The following is a 17794-nucleotide window of genomic DNA, read 5'->3' on the forward strand; positions in this document are numbered from 1 at the left end:
ACTTGGAATCCTAGGACACTGTGGAAGGGCGACTCGCAAACTGGATGGAAGAAGCTTCCAAGCCCAGTGTTCTTTCATGTACCAAAGAGAACGCAAGTGTCTGACGCTGGTAGCATTGTTGCTGGAGAGCACTGGCCTCCTTGTGGGCCTGTCGGCTACTTTCCTGTTTCCGACCCTCTCAGGAAACTCTTCCAGAATACCGTTGGAACCTGCTTAGAGAGCGAAGCTGCGAAGTGGATGCACAGAACATTAACCTAGATACCAGCCCAGGGTCCCTAGCATCCATTTTTCTCTGGAGGGTACTTACCCCACACAGGGATTCAAGCAGCGCGTTTGCCTTGTACAACTTACACAGGAAAATGGGATGAGACGTTGGGTCACTCTGCTTGTGCTCACACTACGTGCCCCGGAGAAGTTATGACGCAGCAGATGTCCACCCCCTTTCTCTACACATGTGGACCCCAAAGAGGCGCTGGGTAGTGGGTGTTCTCAGGCCAAGAGCAGTCCTTGTTCTGGGCTGCACATGCTTTGTGGTTCACAGGTTGTCTGACCCTGCTCCTTTGGGAGACTTTCAGAGCTGACGCTATCCCTGGGCTGCCCAAGCAAAGAGGCATAGAGGCCTTTCACCCTGAAGGCCATGGGCTTGTTTCCCATGGAGAATGTGTACGTCGCCCCTCCCGGGCTGGAGGCGTGTAAGTTGACACCATGTATTCTGCCCACGGAAAATCCAAGTAGGTGTACTCGATTTGGGCTGCCTGGTGAAACAGTGTGCAGTCGCCAGCACCCGGAGTACTTTTCCTCTAGTTTGATTCCTAGCTAGGTAAACCCGGACTTCGGAGGCTAGGTGGCAGCAAACGTGTTAAGCTTGTGGGGAAACCCTTTGACCAATGGGCCATATGCTTGTGCGTGTGGCCGGAGTTAGGCAGGAACTCTCCCACTCAGGGTTTTTACCTTACCATAAGCTGTCCCTTTTGGCTGAAGCAGCGGGCGTGTCTGTATCACAGCCTGGGAAGCAGGGCCTGAGGGGAGGCTGCCAACTGACTAGCCTCCATTATAGGCAGCTGAGAAAATGGGGCAATTCTTATGGAACCCGCTTACAACGAAATGTTTCTCTTCAGAAGAGGGGATTTTGCTACCACACGTCAGCAGCTCCTCTCCCTCAGAGTGCTGTTCCTGTGTAGACTAGGGAAAACCACCATGGTCTCCAGCTTTTGAACGGCTCTTTTCCCAGTTGGTTTCATCCGTGAAAGAGCCAGAAGGGCTGATCTCAAGCAATCGGCCTGCACAACCTGAGTCCTTGGGGTCAGGCAGTCCTGAGTCATTGTGCCACCAAAAGAATGAAAGCAAAGTTGCCTGCCACAGGAAATCACAGCGAGGCCTGGTGCTTTCTCTCGGAAATTGAAGTGGGCTTGAAAGGTGAGGCTTATACTACATTGTGGAAAAGCTCGTGGTTACGGCTATCTTTCTCCCTCTCTCTGTCCCGTCCCATGGGCTCAGCCGTGTGGGAATGCTGAGTGGGAGAGACCGCCTGTGTGTCGGGCTCAGAAGTCTTCTTCGCTTTAGGGCAATTACGTTTCTGTCTTACTTCGTGGAGGAGGAATGAGGGCGCCCAGAGATTTTCTGACATGAAATAACTAAGGACAGAGCATCTGGAGGAGCTGGAAGGAGCCGAAAAGCCAGCATTCCGAAGGTGTCTGTGAGAGCTGCCAGACACTCTGCCGTCATAGGCCTAAGAATCTTTGTGACGGCATGGCAACACTTGGAATCCTAGGACACTGTGGAAGGGCGACTCGCAAACTGGGTGGAAGAAGGTTCCAAGCCCAGTGTTCTTTCATGTACCAAAGAGAACGCAAGTGTCTGAGGCTGGGAGCATTGTTGCTGGAGAGCACTGCATCCTCGTGGGCCTGTGGGCTACTTGCCTGTTTCCGACCCTCTCAGGAAACTCTTCCAAAACGCCGTCGGGGCCCGCTTAGAGAGCGAAGCTGCGAAGTGGATGCTCGGAATATTAACCTATTTACTGGCCCCGGGTCCCAAGCATCCATCCTTCTCTGGAGGGTACGTACCCCACCAAGGGATTCAAGCAGGGAGTATGCCTTGTACAACTTACACAGGAAACTGGGTTGAGATGAAGGGCCACGCTGCTTGTGCTCACACTACGTGCGCCAGAGAAGTTATGACGTAGCAGATATCAACCCCCTTTCTTTACACATGTGGACCCCAAAGAAGTGCTGGGCCGTGGGTGTTCTCAGGCCAAGAGCAGTCCTTGTTCTGGCCTTCACCTGCTCTGTGGATCAAAGGTTCTTTGACTCTGCTCCTTTGGAAGCCTTTCAGAGCTGACCCTATGCCTTGGCTGCTGAAGCACAGAGGCATAGAGGCCTTTCACCCTGAAGGCATGGGCTTGTTTCCCATGGCAAGAGTCTATGTCGCCCCTCCCCGGCTGGAAGCGTGTAAGTTGACACCATTTTTTCTGCCCATGGAAAATACAAGAAGGTGTACTCGGTTTGGGCTGCCTGGTAAAACAGTTTGCAGTCGCCAGCACCCTGAGTACTATTCCTCAAGTTTGATTATTCCTAGCTAGGTAAACCCGGACTTCGGAGGCTAGATGGGAGCAAACGTGTTAAGCTTGTGGAGAAAGCCTTTGACCAATGGCAAAATGCTCGTGCTTGTGGCGGGGATTAGGCAGGAACTCTCCCACTCAAGGTTTTTACTTACGATAAGCTTTCCTTTTAGGCTGAACCAGGCGACGTGTGTGTATCACATCCTGGGAAGCAGGGCCTGAGGGGAAACTGCCACCTGACTGGCCTCCATTATAGGCAGCTGACAAAACGGTCCCAAGCTTACGGAACCCACTTACCACGAAATGTTTCTCTTCAGAAGAGGAGATTTTGCTACCACGCGTCAGCAGCTCCTCTCCCTCAGAGTGCTGTTCTTGTTTAGACTAGGGAAAACCACCACGAGTTCCAGGTTTTGAACGGCTCTTTTCCCAGTTGGTTTCATCCGAGAAAGAGCCAGAAGGGCTGATCTCAGGCAATCGGCCTGCACACCGTGAGTCCTTGGGGTAGGGCAGTCCTGAGTCAATGTGTCTCCTAAAGAACGAAAGCAAAGTTTCCTGCCACAGGAAAGCACAGAGAGGCCTGGTGCTTTCTCTAGGAAATTCAAGTGGGCTTGAAAGGTGAGGCCTAGACTACATTGTGGAAAAGATCGGGATTACGGCTACCTCTCCCCCTCTCTCTGCCCCGTACCCTGTGCTCAGCCGTGTGGGAATGCTGATTGGGAGAGTCTGCCTCTCTGCCGGGCTCAGAAGGCTTCTTCCCGTTTGGGCAATTCCGTTTGTGTCTTACTTCGTGGAGGAGGAATGAGGGCGCCCAGAGGTTTTCTGACGTGAAATAACTAATGACAGAGCATCTGGAGGAGCTGGTTTCTCGGTGGAAGGAGCCAAAAAGCCAGCATTCCTAAGGTCTCTTTGAGAGCTGCCAGACACTCTGCCGTCATAGGCCTAAGAATTGGCCCTTGTAACGGCACGGCAACACTTGGAATCCTAGGACACTGTGGAAGGGCGACTCGCAAACTGGATGGAAGAAGCTTCCAAGCCCAGTGTTCTTTCATGTACCAAAGAGAACGCAAGTGTCTGACGCTGGTAGCATTGTTGCTGGAGAGCACTGGCCTCCTTGTGGGCCTGTCGGCTACTTTCCTGTTTCCGACCCTCTCAGGAAACTCTTCCAGAATACCGTTGGAACCTGCTTAGAGAGCGAAGCTGCGAAGTGGATGCACAGAACATTAACCTAGATACCAGCCCAGGGTCCCTAGCATCCATTTTTCTCTGGAGGGTACTTACCCCACACAGGGATTCAAGCAGCGCGTTTGCCTTGTACAACTTACACAGGAAAATGGGATGAGACGTTGGGTCACTCTGCTTGTGCTCACACTACGTGCCCCGGAGAAGTTATGACGCAGCAGATGTCCACCCCCTTTCTCTACACATGTGGACCCCAAAGAGGCGCTGGGTAGTGGGTGTTCTCAGGCCAAGAGCAGTCCTTGTTCTGGGCTGCACATGCTTTGTGGTTCACAGGTTGTCTGACCCTGCTCCTTTGGGAGACTTTCAGAGCTGACGCTATCCCTGGGCTGCCCAAGCAAAGAGGCATAGAGGCCTTTCACCCTGAAGGCCATGGGCTTGTTTCCCATGGAGAATGTGTACGTCGCCCCTCCCGGGCTGGAGGCGTGTAAGTTGACACCATGTATTCTGCCCACGGAAAATCCAAGTAGGTGTACTCGATTTGGGCTGCCTGGTGAAACAGTGTGCAGTCGCCAGCACCCGGAGTACTTTTCCTCTAGTTTGATTCCTAGCTAGGTAAACCCGGACTTCGGAGGCTAGGTGGCAGCAAACGTGTTAAGCTTGTGGGGAAACCCTTTGACCAATGGGCCATATGCTTGTGCGTGTGGCCGGAGTTAGGCAGGAACTCTCCCACTCAGGGTTTTTACCTTACGATAAGCTGTCCCTTTTGGCTGAAGCAGCGGGCGTGTCTGTATCACAGCCTGGGAAGCAGGGCCTGAGGGGAGGCTGCCAACTGACTAGCCTCCATTATAGGCAGCTGAGAAAATGGGGCAATTCTTATGGAACCCGCTTACAACGAAATGTTTCTCTTCAGAAGAGGGGATTTTGCTACCACACGTCAGCAGCTCCTCTCCCTCAGAGTGCTGTTCCTGTGTAGACTAGGGAAAACCACCATGGTCTCCAGCTTTTGAACGGCTCTTTTCCCAGTTGGTTTCATCCGTGAAAGAGCCAGAAGGGCTGATCTCAAGCAATCGGCCTGCACAACCTGAGTCCTTGGGGTCAGGCAGTCCTGAGTCATTGTGCCACCAAAAGAATGAAAGCAAAGTTGCCTGCCACAGGAAATCACAGCGAGGCCTGGTGCTTTCTCTCGGAAATTGAAGTGGGCTTGAAAGGTGAGGCTTATACTACATTGTGGAAAAGCTCGTGGTTACGGCTATCTTTCTCCCTCTCTCTGTCCCGTCCCATGGGCTCAGCCGTCTGGGAATGCTGAGTGGGAGAGACCGCCTGTGTGTCGGGCTCAGAAGTCTTCTTCGCTTTAGGGCAATTACGTTTCTGTCTTACTTCGTGGAGGAGGAATGAGGGCGCCCAGAGATTTTCTGACATGAAATAACTAAGGACAGAGCATCTGGAGGAGCTGGAAGGAGCCGAAAAGCCAGCATTCCGAAGGTGTCTGTGAGAGCTGCCAGACACTCTGCCGTCATAGGCCTAAGAATCTTTGTGACGGCATGGCAACACTTGGAATCCTAGGACACTGTGGAAGGGCGACTCGCAAACTGGGTGGAAGAAGGTTCCAAGCCCAGTGTTCTTTCATGTACCAAAGAGAACGCAAGTGTCTGAGGCTGGGAGCATTGTTGCTGGAGAGCACTGCATCCTCGTGGGCCTGTGGGCTACTTGCCTGTTTCCGACCCTCTCAGGAAACTCTTCCAAAACGCCGTCGGGGCCCGCTTAGAGAGCGAAGCTGCGAAGTGGATGCTCGGAATATTAACCTATTTACTGGCCCCGGGTCCCAAGCATCCATCCTTCTCTGGAGGGTACGTACCCCACCAAGGGATTCAAGCAGGGAGTATGCCTTGTACAACTTACACAGGAAACTGGGTTGAGATGAAGGGCCACGCTGCTTGTGCTCACACTACGTGCGCCAGAGAAGTTATGACGTAGCAGATATCAACCCCCTTTCTTTACACATGTGGACCCCAAAGAAGTGCTGGGCCGTGGGTGTTCTCAGGCCAAGAGCAGTCCTTGTTCTGGCCTTCACCTGCTCTGTGGATCAAAGGTTCTTTGACTCTGCTCCTTTGGAAGCCTTTCAGAGCTGACCCTATGCCTTGGCTGCTGAAGCACAGAGGCATAGAGGCCTTTCACCCTGAAGGCATGGGCTTGTTTCCCATGGCAAGAGTCTATGTCGCCCCTCCCCGGCTGGAAGCGTGTAAGTTGACACCATTTTTTCTGCCCATGGAAAATACAAGAAGGTGTACTCGGTTTGGGCTGCCTGGTAAAACAGTTTGCAGTCGCCAGCACCCTGAGTACTATTCCTCAAGTTTGATTATTCCTAGCTAGGTAAACCCGGACTTCGGAGGCTAGATGGGAGCAAACGTGTTAAGCTTGTGGAGAAAGCCTTTGACCAATGGCAAAATGCTCGTGCTTGTGGCGGGGATTAGGCAGGAACTCTCCCACTCAAGGTTTTTACTTACGATAAGCTTTCCTTTTAGGCTGAACCAGGCGACGTGTGTGTATCACATCCTGGGAAGCAGGGCCTGAGGGGAAACTGCCACCTGACCGGCCTCCATTATAGGCAGCTGACAAAACGGTCCCAAGCTTACGGAACCCACTTACCACGAAATGTTTCTCTTCAGAAGAGGAGATTTTGCTACCAGGCGTCAGCAGCTCCTCTCCCTCAGAGTGCTGTTCTTGTTTAGACTAGGGAAAACCACCACGATTTCCAGGTTTTGAACGGCTCTTTTCCCAGTTGGTTTCATCCGAGAAAGAGCCAGAAGGGCTGATCTCAGGCAATCGGCCTGCACACCGTGAGTCCTTGGGGTAGGGCAGTCCTGAGTCAATGTGTCTCCTAAAGAACGAAAGCAAAGTTTCCTGCCACAGGAAAGCACAGAGAGGCCTGGTGCTTTCTCTAGGAAATTCAAGTGGGCTTGAAAGGTGAGGCCTAGACTACATTGTGGAAAAGATCGGGATTACGGCTACCTCTCCCCCTCTCACTGCCCCGTACCCTGTGCTCAGCCGTGTGGGAATGCTGATTGCGAGAGTCTGCCTCTCTGCCGGGCTCAGAAGGCTTCTTCCCGTTTGGGCAATTCCGTTTGTGTCTTACTTCGTGGAGGAGGAATGAGGGCGCCCAGAGGTTTTCTGACGTGAAATAACTAATGACAGAGCATCTGGAGGAGCTGGTTTCTCGGTGGAAGGAGCCAAAAAGCCAGCATTCCTAAGGTCTCTTTGAGAGCTGCCAGACACTCTGCCGTCATAGGCCTAAGAATTGGCCCTTGTAACGGCACGGCAACACTTGGAATCCTAGGACACTGTGGAAGGGCGACTCGCAAACTGGATGGAAGAAGCTTCCAAGCCCAGTGTTCTTTCATGTACCAAAGAGAACGCAAGTGTCTGACGCTGGTAGCATTGTTGCTGGAGAGCACTGGCCTCCTTGTGGGCCTGTCGGCTACTTTCCTGTTTCCGACCCTCTCAGGAAACTCTTCCAGAATACCGTTGGAACCTGCTTAGAGAGCGAAGCTGCGAAGTGGATGCACAGAACATTAACCTAGATACCAGCCCAGGGTCCCTAGCATCCATTTTTCTCTGGAGGGTACTTACCCCACACAGGGATTCAAGCAGCGCGTTTGCCTTGTACAACTTACACAGGAAAATGGGATGAGACGTTGGGTCACTCTGCTTGTGCTCACACTACGTGCCCCGGAGAAGTTATGACGCAGCAGATGTCCACCCCCTTTCTCTACACATGTGGACCCCAAAGAGGCGCTGGGTAGTGGGTGTTCTCAGGCCAAGAGCAGTCCTTGTTCTGGGCTGCACATGCTTTGTGGTTCACAGGTTGTCTGACCCTGCTCCTTTGGGAGACTTTCAGAGCTGACGCTATCCCTGGGCTGCCCAAGCAAAGAGGCATAGAGGCCTTTCACCCTGAAGGCCATGGGCTTGTTTCCCATGGAGAATGTGTACGTCGCCCCTCCCGGGCTGGAGGCGTGTAAGTTGACACCATGTATTCTGCCCACGGAAAATCCAAGTAGGTGTACTCGATTTGGGCTGCCTGGTGAAACAGTGTGCAGTCGCCAGCACCCGGAGTACTTTTCCTCTAGTTTGATTCCTAGCTAGGTAAACCCGGACTTCGGAGGCTAGGTGGCAGCAAACGTGTTAAGCTTGTGGGGAAACCCTTTGACCAATGGGCCATATGCTTGTGCGTGTGGCCGGAGTTAGGCAGGAACTCTCCCACTCAGGGTTTTTACCTTACGATAAGCTGTCCCTTTTGGCTGAAGCAGCGGGCGTGTCTGTATCACAGCCTGGGAAGCAGGGCCTGAGGGGAGGCTGCCAACTGACTAGCCTCCATTATAGGCAGCTGAGAAAATGGGGCAATTCTTATGGAACCCGCTTACAACGAAATGTTTCTCTTCAGAAGAGGGGATTTTGCTACCACACGTCAGCAGCTCCTCTCCCTCAGAGTGCTGTTCCTGTGTAGACTAGGGAAAACCACCATGGTCTCCAGCTTTTGAACGGCTCTTTTCCCAGTTGGTTTCATCCGTGAAAGAGCCAGAAGGGCTGATCTCAAGCAATCGGCCTGCACAACCTGAGTCCTTGGGGTCAGGCAGTCCTGAGTCATTGTGCCACCAAAAGAATGAAAGCAAAGTTGCCTGCCACAGGAAATCACAGCGAGGCCTGGTGCTTTCTCTCGGAAATTGAAGTGGGCTTGAAAGGTGAGGCTTATACTACATTGTGGAAAAGCTCGTGGTTACGGCTATCTTTCTCCCTCTCTCTGTCCCGTCCCATGGGCTCAGCCGTGTGGGAATGCTGAGTGGGAGAGACCGCCTGTGTGTCGGGCTCAGAAGTCTTCTTCGCTTTAGGGCAATTACGTTTCTGTCTTACTTCGTGGAGGAGGAATGAGGGCGCCCAGAGATTTTCTGACATGAAATAACTAAGGACAGAGCATCTGGAGGAGCTGGAAGGAGCCGAAAAGCCAGCATTCCGAAGGTGTCTGTGAGAGCTGCCAGACACTCTGCCGTCATAGGCCTAAGAATCTTTGTGACGGCATGGCAACACTTGGAATCCTAGGACACTGTGGAAGGGCGACTCGCAAACTGGGTGGAAGAAGGTTCCAAGCCCAGTGTTCTTTCATGTACCAAAGAGAACGCAAGTGTCTGAGGCTGGGAGCATTGTTGCTGGAGAGCACTGCATCCTCGTGGGCCTGTGGGCTACTTGCCTGTTTCCGACCCTCTCAGGAAACTCTTCCAAAACGCCGTCGGGGCCCGCTTAGAGAGCGAAGCTGCGAAGTGGATGCTCGGAATATTAACCTATTTACTGGCCCCGGGTCCCAAGCATCCATCCTTCTCTGGAGGGTACGTACCCCACCAAGGGATTCAAGCAGGGAGTATGCCTTGTACAACTTACACAGGAAACTGGGTTGAGATGAAGGGCCACGCTGCTTGTGCTCACACTACGTGCGCCAGAGAAGTTATGACGTAGCAGATATCAACCCCCTTTCTTTACACATGTGGACCCCAAAGAAGTGCTGGGCCGTGGGTGTTCTCAGGCCAAGAGCAGTCCTTGTTCTGGCCTTCACCTGCTCTGTGGATCAAAGGTTCTTTGACTCTGCTCCTTTGGAAGCCTTTCAGAGCTGACCCTATGCCTTGGCTGCTGAAGCACAGAGGCATAGAGGCCTTTCACCCTGAAGGCATGGGCTTGTTTCCCATGGCAAGAGTCTATGTCGCCCCTCCCCGGCTGGAAGCGTGTAAGTTGACACCATTTTTTCTGCCCATGGAAAATACAAGAAGGTGTACTCGGTTTGGGCTGCCTGGTAAAACAGTTTGCAGTCGCCAGCACCCTGAGTACTATTCCTCAAGTTTGATTATTCCTAGCTAGGTAAACCCGGACTTCGGAGGCTAGATGGGAGCAAACGTGTTAAGCTTGTGGAGAAAGCCTTTGACCAATGGCAAAATGCTCGTGCTTGTGGCGGGGATTAGGCAGGAACTCTCCCACTCAAGGTTTTTACTTACGATAAGCTTTCCTTTTAGGCTGAACCAGGCGACGTGTGTGTATCACATCCTGGGAAGCAGGGCCTGAGGGGAAACTGCCACCTGACTGGCCTCCATTATAGGCAGCTGACAAAACGGTCCCAAGCTTACGGAACCCACTTACCACGAAATGTTTCTCTTCAGAAGAGGAGATTTTGCTACCACGCGTCAGCAGCTCCTCTCCCTCAGAGTGCTGTTCTTGTTTAGACTAGGGAAAACCACCACGAGTTCCAGGTTTTGAACGGCTCTTTTCCCAGTTGGTTTCATCCGAGAAAGAGCCAGAAGGGCTGATCTCAGGCAATCGGCCTGCACACCGTGAGTCCTTGGGGTAGGGCAGTCCTGAGTCAATGTGTCTCCTAAAGAACGAAAGCAAAGTTTCCTGCCACAGGAAAGCACAGAGAGGCCTGGTGCTTTCTCTAGGAAATTCAAGTGGGCTTGAAAGGTGAGGCCTAGACTACATTGTGGAAAAGATCGGGATTACGGCTACCTCTCCCCCTCTCTCTGCCCCGTACCCTGTGCTCAGCCGTGTGGGAATGCTGATTGGGAGAGTCTGCCTCTCTGCCGGGCTCAGAAGGCTTCTTCCCGTTTGGGCAATTCCGTTTGTGTCTTACTTCGTGGAGGAGGAATGAGGGCGCCCAGAGGTTTTCTGACGTGAAATAACTAATGACAGAGCATCTGGAGGAGCTGGTTTCTCGGTGGAAGGAGCCAAAAAGCCAGCATTCCTAAGGTCTCTTTGAGAGCTGCCAGACACTCTGCCGTCATAGGCCTAAGAATTGGCCCTTGTAACGGCACGGCAACACTTGGAATCCTAGGACACTGTGGAAGGGCGACTCGCAAACTGGATGGAAGAAGCTTCCAAGCCCAGTGTTCTTTCATGTACCAAAGAGAACGCAAGTGTCTGACGCTGGTAGCATTGTTGCTGGAGAGCACTGGCCTCCTTGTGGGCCTGTCGGCTACTTTCCTGTTTCCGACCCTCTCAGGAAACTCTTCCAGAATACCGTTGGAACCTGCTTAGAGAGCGAAGCTGCGAAGTGGATGCACAGAACATTAACCTAGATACCAGCCCAGGGTCCCTAGCATCCATTTTTCTCTGGAGGGTACTTACCCCACACAGGGATTCAAGCAGCGCGTTTGCCTTGTACAACTTACACAGGAAAATGGGATGAGACGTTGGGTCACTCTGCTTGTGCTCACACTACGTGCCCCGGAGAAGTTATGACGCAGCAGATGTCCACCCCCTTTCTCTACACATGTGGACCCCAAAGAGGCGCTGGGTAGTGGGTGTTCTCAGGCCAAGAGCAGTCCTTGTTCTGGGCTGCACATGCTTTGTGGTTCACAGGTTGTCTGACCCTGCTCCTTTGGGAGACTTTCAGAGCTGACGCTATCCCTGGGCTGCCCAAGCAAAGAGGCATAGAGGCCTTTCACCCTGAAGGCCATGGGCTTGTTTCCCATGGAGAATGTGTACGTCGCCCCTCCCGGGCTGGAGGCGTGTAAGTTGACACCATGTATTCTGCCCACGGAAAATCCAAGTAGGTGTACTCGATTTGGGCTGCCTGGTGAAACAGTGTGCAGTCGCCAGCACCCGGAGTACTTTTCCTCTAGTTTGATTCCTAGCTAGGTAAACCCGGACTTCGGAGGCTAGGTGGCAGCAAACGTGTTAAGCTTGTGGGGAAACCCTTTGACCAATGGGCCATATGCTTGTGCGTGTGGCCGGAGTTAGGCAGGAACTCTCCCACTCAGGGTTTTTACCTTACGATAAGCTGTCCCTTTTGGCTGAAGCAGCGGGCGTGTCTGTATCACAGCCTGGGAAGCAGGGCCTGAGGGGAGGCTGCCAACTGACTAGCCTCCATTATAGGCAGCTGAGAAAATGGGGCAATTCTTATGGAACCCGCTTACAACGAAATGTTTCTCTTCAGAAGAGGGGATTTTGCTACCACACGTCAGCAGCTCCTCTCCCTCAGAGTGCTGTTCCTGTGTAGACTAGGGAAAACCACCATGGTCTCCAGCTTTTGAACGGCTCTTTTCCCAGTTGGTTTCATCCGTGAAAGAGCCAGAAGGGCTGATCTCAAGCAATCGGCCTGCACAACCTGAGTCCTTGGGGTCAGGCAGTCCTGAGTCATTGTGCCACCAAAAGAATGAAAGCAAAGTTGCCTGCCACAGGAAATCACAGCGAGGCCTGGTGCTTTCTCTCGGAAATTGAAGTGGGCTTGAAAGGTGAGGCTTATACTACATTGTGGAAAAGCTCGTGGTTACGGCTATCTTTCTCCCTCTCTCTGTCCCGTCCCATGGGCTCAGCCGTGTGGGAATGCTGAGTGGGAGAGACCGCCTGTGTGTCGGGCTCAGAAGTCTTCTTCGCTTTAGGGCAATTACGTTTCTGTCTTACTTCGTGGAGGAGGAATGAGGGCGCCCAGAGATTTTCTGACATGAAATAACTAAGGACAGAGCATCTGGAGGAGCTGGAAGGAGCCGAAAAGCCAGCATTCCGAAGGTGTCTGTGAGAGCTGCCAGACACTCTGCCGTCATAGGCCTAAGAATCTTTGTGACGGCATGGCAACACTTGGAATCCTAGGACACTGTGGAAGGGCGACTCGCAAACTGGGTGGAAGAAGGTTCCAAGCCCAGTGTTCTTTCATGTACCAAAGAGAACGCAAGTGTCTGAGGCTGGGAGCATTGTTGCTGGAGAGCACTGCATCCTCGTGGGCCTGTGGGCTACTTGCCTGTTTCCGACCCTCTCAGGAAACTCTTCCAAAACGCCGTCGGGGCCCGCTTAGAGAGCGAAGCTGCGAAGTGGATGCTCGGAATATTAACCTATTTACTGGCCCCGGGTCCCAAGCATCCATCCTTCTCTGGAGGGTACGTACCCCACCAAGGGATTCAAGCAGGGAGTATGCCTTGTACAACTTACACAGGAAACTGGGTTGAGATGAAGGGCCACGCTGCTTGTGCTCACACTACGTGCGCCAGAGAAGTTATGACGTAGCAGATATCAACCCCCTTTCTTTACACATGTGGACCCCAAAGAAGTGCTGGGCCGTGGGTGTTCTCAGGCCAAGAGCAGTCCTTGTTCTGGCCTTCACCTGCTCTGTGGATCAAAGGTTCTTTGACTCTGCTCCTTTGGAAGCCTTTCAGAGCTGACCCTATGCCTTGGCTGCTGAAGCACAGAGGCATAGAGGCCTTTCACCCTGAAGGCATGGGCTTGTTTCCCATGGCAAGAGTCTATGTCGCCCCTCCCCGGCTGGAAGCGTGTAAGTTGACACCATTTTTTCTGCCCATGGAAAATACAAGAAGGTGTACTCGGTTTGGGCTGCCTGGTAAAACAGTTTGCAGTCGCCAGCACCCTGAGTACTATTCCTCAAGTTTGATTATTCCTAGCTAGGTAAACCCGGACTTCGGAGGCTAGATGGGAGCAAAGGTGTTAAGCTTGTGGAGAAAGCCTTTGACCAATGGCAAAATGCTCGTGCTTGTGGCGGGGATTAGGCAGGAACTCTCCCACTCAAGGTTTTTACTTACGATAAGCTTTCCTTTTAGGCTGAACCAGGCGACGTGTGTGTATCACATCCTGGGAAGCAGGGCCTGAGGGGAAACTGCCACCTGACCGGCCTCCATTATAGGCAGCTGACAAAACGGTCCCAAGCTTACGGAACCCACTTACCACGAAATGTTTCTCTTCAGAAGAGGAGATTTTGCTACCAGGCGTCAGCAGCTCCTCTCCCTCAGAGTGCTGTTCTTGTTTAGACTAGGGAAAACCACCACGATTTCCAGGTTTTGAACGGCTCTTTTCCCAGTTGGTTTCATCCGAGAAAGAGCCAGAAGGGCTGATCTCAGGCAATCGGCCTGCACACCGTGAGTCCTTGGGGTAGGGCAGTCCTGAGTCAATGTGTCTCCTAAAGAACGAAAGCAAAGTTTCCTGCCACAGGAAAGCACAGAGAGGCCTGGTGCTTTCTCTAGGAAATTCAAGTGGGCTTGAAAGGTGAGGCCTAGACTACATTGTGGAAAAGATCGGGATTACGGCTACCTCTCCCCCTCTCACTGCCCCGTACCCTGTGCTCAGCCGTGTGGGAATGCTGATTGCGAGAGTCTGCCTCTCTGCCGGGCTCAGAAGGCTTCTTCCCGTTTGGGCAATTCCGTTTGTGTCTTACTTCGTGGAGGAGGAATGAGGGCGCCCAGAGGTTTTCTGACGTGAAATAACTAATGACAGAGCATCTGGAGGAGCTGGTTTCTCGGTGGAAGGAGCCAAAAAGCCAGCATTCCTAAGGTCTCTTTGAGAGCTGCCAGACACTCTGCCGTCATAGGCCTAAGAATTGGCCCTTGTAACGGCACGGCAACACTTGGAATCCTAGGACACTGTGGAAGGGCGACTCGCAAACTGGATGGAAGAAGCTTCCAAGCCCAGTGTTCTTTCATGTACCAAAGAGAACGCAAGTGTCTGACGCTGGTAGCATTGTTGCTGGAGAGCACTGGCCTCCTTGTGGGCCTGTCGGCTACTTTCCTGTTTCCGACCCTCTCAGGAAACTCTTCCAGAATACCGTTGGAACCTGCTTAGAGAGCGAAGCTGCGAAGTGGATGCACAGAACATTAACCTAGATACCAGCCCAGGGTCCCTAGCATCCATTTTTCTCTGGAGGGTACTTACCCCACACAGGGATTCAAGCAGCGCGTTTGCCTTGTACAACTTACACAGGAAAATGGGATGAGACGTTGGGTCACTCTGCTTGTGCTCACACTACGTGCCCCGGAGAAGTTATGACGCAGCAGATGTCCACCCCCTTTCTCTACACATGTGGACCCCAAAGAGGCGCTGGGTAGTGGGTGTTCTCAGGCCAAGAGCAGTCCTTGTTCTGGGCTGCACATGCTTTGTGGTTCACAGGTTGTCTGACCCTGCTCCTTTGGGAGACTTTCAGAGCTGACGCTATCCCTGGGCTGCCCAAGCAAAGAGGCATAGAGGCCTTTCACCCTGAAGGCCATGGGCTTGTTTCCCATGGAGAATGTGTACGTCGCCCCTCCCGGGCTGGAGGCGTGTAAGTTGACACCATGTATTCTGCCCACGGAAAATCCAAGTAGGTGTACTCGATTTGGGCTGCCTGGTGAAACAGTGTGCAGTCGCCAGCACCCGGAGTACTTTTCCTCTAGTTTGATTCCTAGCTAGGTAAACCCGGACTTCGGAGGCTAGGTGGCAGCAAACGTGTTAAGCTTGTGGGGAAACCCTTTGACCAATGGGCCATATGCTTGTGCGTGTGGCCGGAGTTAGGCAGGAACTCTCCCACTCAGGGTTTTTACCTTACGATAAGCTGTCCCTTTTGGCTGAAGCAGCGGGCGTGTCTGTATCACAGCCTGGGAAGCAGGGCCTGAGGGGAGGCTGCCAACTGACTAGCCTCCATTATAGGCAGCTGAGAAAATGGGGCAATTCTTATGGAACCCGCTTACAACGAAATGTTTCTCTTCAGAAGAGGGGATTTTGCTACCACACGTCAGCAGCTCCTCTCCCTCAGAGTGCTGTTCCTGTGTAGACTAGGGAAAACCACCATGGTCTCCAGCTTTTGAACGGCTCTTTTCCCAGTTGGTTTCATCCGTGAAAGAGCCAGAAGGGCTGATCTCAAGCAATCGGCCTGCACAACCTGAGTCCTTGGGGTCAGGCAGTCCTGAGTCATTGTGCCACCAAAAGAATGAAAGCAAAGTTGCCTGCCACAGGAAATCACAGCGAGGCCTGGTGCTTTCTCTCGGAAATTGAAGTGGGCTTGAAAGGTGAGGCTTATACTACATTGTGGAAAAGCTCGTGGTTACGGCTATCTTTCTCCCTCTCTCTGTCCCGTCCCATGGGCTCAGCCGTGTGGGAATGCTGAGTGGGAGAGACCGCCTGTGTGTCGGGCTCAGAAGTCTTCTTCGCTTTAGGGCAATTACGTTTCTGTCTTACTTCGTGGAGGAGGAATGAGGGCGCCCAGAGATTTTCTGACATGAAATAACTAAGGACAGAGCATCTGGAGGAGCTGGAAGGAGCCGAAAAGCCAGCATTCCGAAGGTGTCTGTGAGAGCTGCCAGACACTCTGCCGTCATAGGCCTAAGAATCTTTGTGACGGCATGGCAACACTTGGAATCCTAGGACACTGTGGAAGGGCGACTCGCAAACTGGGTGGAAGAAGGTTCCAAGCCCAGTGTTCTTTCATGTACCAAAGAGAACGCAAGTGTCTGAGGCTGGGAGCATTGTTGCTGGAGAGCACTGCATCCTCGTGGGCCTGTGGGCTACTTGCCTGTTTCCGACCCTCTCAGGAAACTCTTCCAAAACGCCGTCGGGGCCCGCTTAGAGAGCGAAGCTGCGAAGTGGATGCTCGGAATATTAACCTATTTACTGGCCCCGGGTCCCAAGCATCCATCCTTCTCTGGAGGGTACGTACCCCACCAAGGGATTCAAGCAGGGAGTATGCCTTGTACAACTTACACAGGAAACTGGGTTGAGATGAAGGGCCACGCTGCTTGTGCTCACACTACGTGCGCCAGAGAAGTTATGACGTAGCAGATATCAACCCCCTTTCTTTACACATGTGGACCCCAAAGAAGTGCTGGGCCGTGGGTGTTCTCAGGCCAAGAGCAGTCCTTGTTCTGGCCTTCACCTGCTCTGTGGATCAAAGGTTCTTTGACTCTGCTCCTTTGGAAGCCTTTCAGAGCTGACCCTATGCCTTGGCTGCTGAAGCACAGAGGCATAGAGGCCTTTCACCCTGAAGGCATGGGCTTGTTTCCCATGGCAAGAGTCTATGTCGCCCCTCCCCGGCTGGAAGCGTGTAAGTTGACACCATTTTTTCTGCCCATGGAAAATACAAGAAGGTGTACTCGGTTTGGGCTGCCTGGTAAAACAGTTTGCAGTCGCCAGCACCCTGAGTACTATTCCTCAAGTTTGATTATTCCTAGCTAGGTAAACCCGGACTTCGGAGGCTAGATGGGAGCAAACGTGTTAAGCTTGTGGAGAAAGCCTTTGACCAATGGCAAAATGCTCGTGCTTGTGGCGGGGATTAGGCAGGAACTCTCCCACTCAAGGTTTTTACTTACGATAAGCTTTCCTTTTAGGCTGAACCAGGCGACGTGTGTGTATCACATCCTGGGAAGCAGGGCCTGAGGGGAAACTGCCACCTGACTGGCCTCCATTATAGGCAGCTGACAAAACGGTCCCAAGCTTACGGAACCCACTTACCACGAAATGTTTCTCTTCAGAAGAGGAGATTTTGCTACCACGCGTCAGCAGCTCCTCTCCCTCAGAGTGCTGTTCTTGTTTAGACTAGGGAAAACCACCACGAGTTCCAGGTTTTGAACGGCTCTTTTCCCAGTTGGTTTCATCCGAGAAAGAGCCAGAAGGGCTGATCTCAGGCAATCGGCCTGCACACCGTGAGTCCTTGGGGTAGGGCAGTCCTGAGTCAATGTGTCTCCTAAAGAACGAAAGCAAAGTTTCCTGCCACAGGAAAGCACAGAGAGGCCTGGTGCTTTCTCTAGGAAATTCAAGTGGGCTTGAAAGGTGAGGCCTAGACTACATTGTGGAAAAGATCGGGATTACGGCTACCTCTCCCCCTCTCTCTGCCCCGTACCCTGTGCTCAGCCGTGTGGGAATGCTGATTGGGAGAGTCTGCCTCTCTGCCGGGCTCAGAAGGCTTCTTCCCGTTTGGGCAATTCCGTTTGTGTCTTACTTCGTGGAGGAGGAATGAGGGCGCCCAGAGGTTTTCTGACGTGAAATAACTAATGACAGAGCATCTGGAGGAGCTGGTTTCTCGGTGGAAGGAGCCAAAAAGCCAGCATTCCTAAGGTCTCTTTGAGAGCTGCCAGACACTCTGCCGTCATAGGCCTAAGAATTGGCCCTTGTAACGGCACGGCAACACTTGGAATCCTAGGACACTGTGGAAGGGCGACTCGCAAACTGGATGGAAGAAGCTTCCAAGCCCAGTGTTCTTTCATGTACCAAAGAGAACGCAAGTGTCTGACGCTGGTAGCATTGTTGCTGGAGAGCACTGGCCTCCTTGTGGGCCTGTCG

Source organism: Eschrichtius robustus, chromosome 14 (genome assembly GCF_028021215.1).
Source record: "Eschrichtius robustus isolate mEscRob2 chromosome 14, mEscRob2.pri, whole genome shotgun sequence".
NCBI classification, from domain to species: domain Eukaryota; kingdom Metazoa; phylum Chordata; class Mammalia; order Artiodactyla; family Eschrichtiidae; genus Eschrichtius; species Eschrichtius robustus.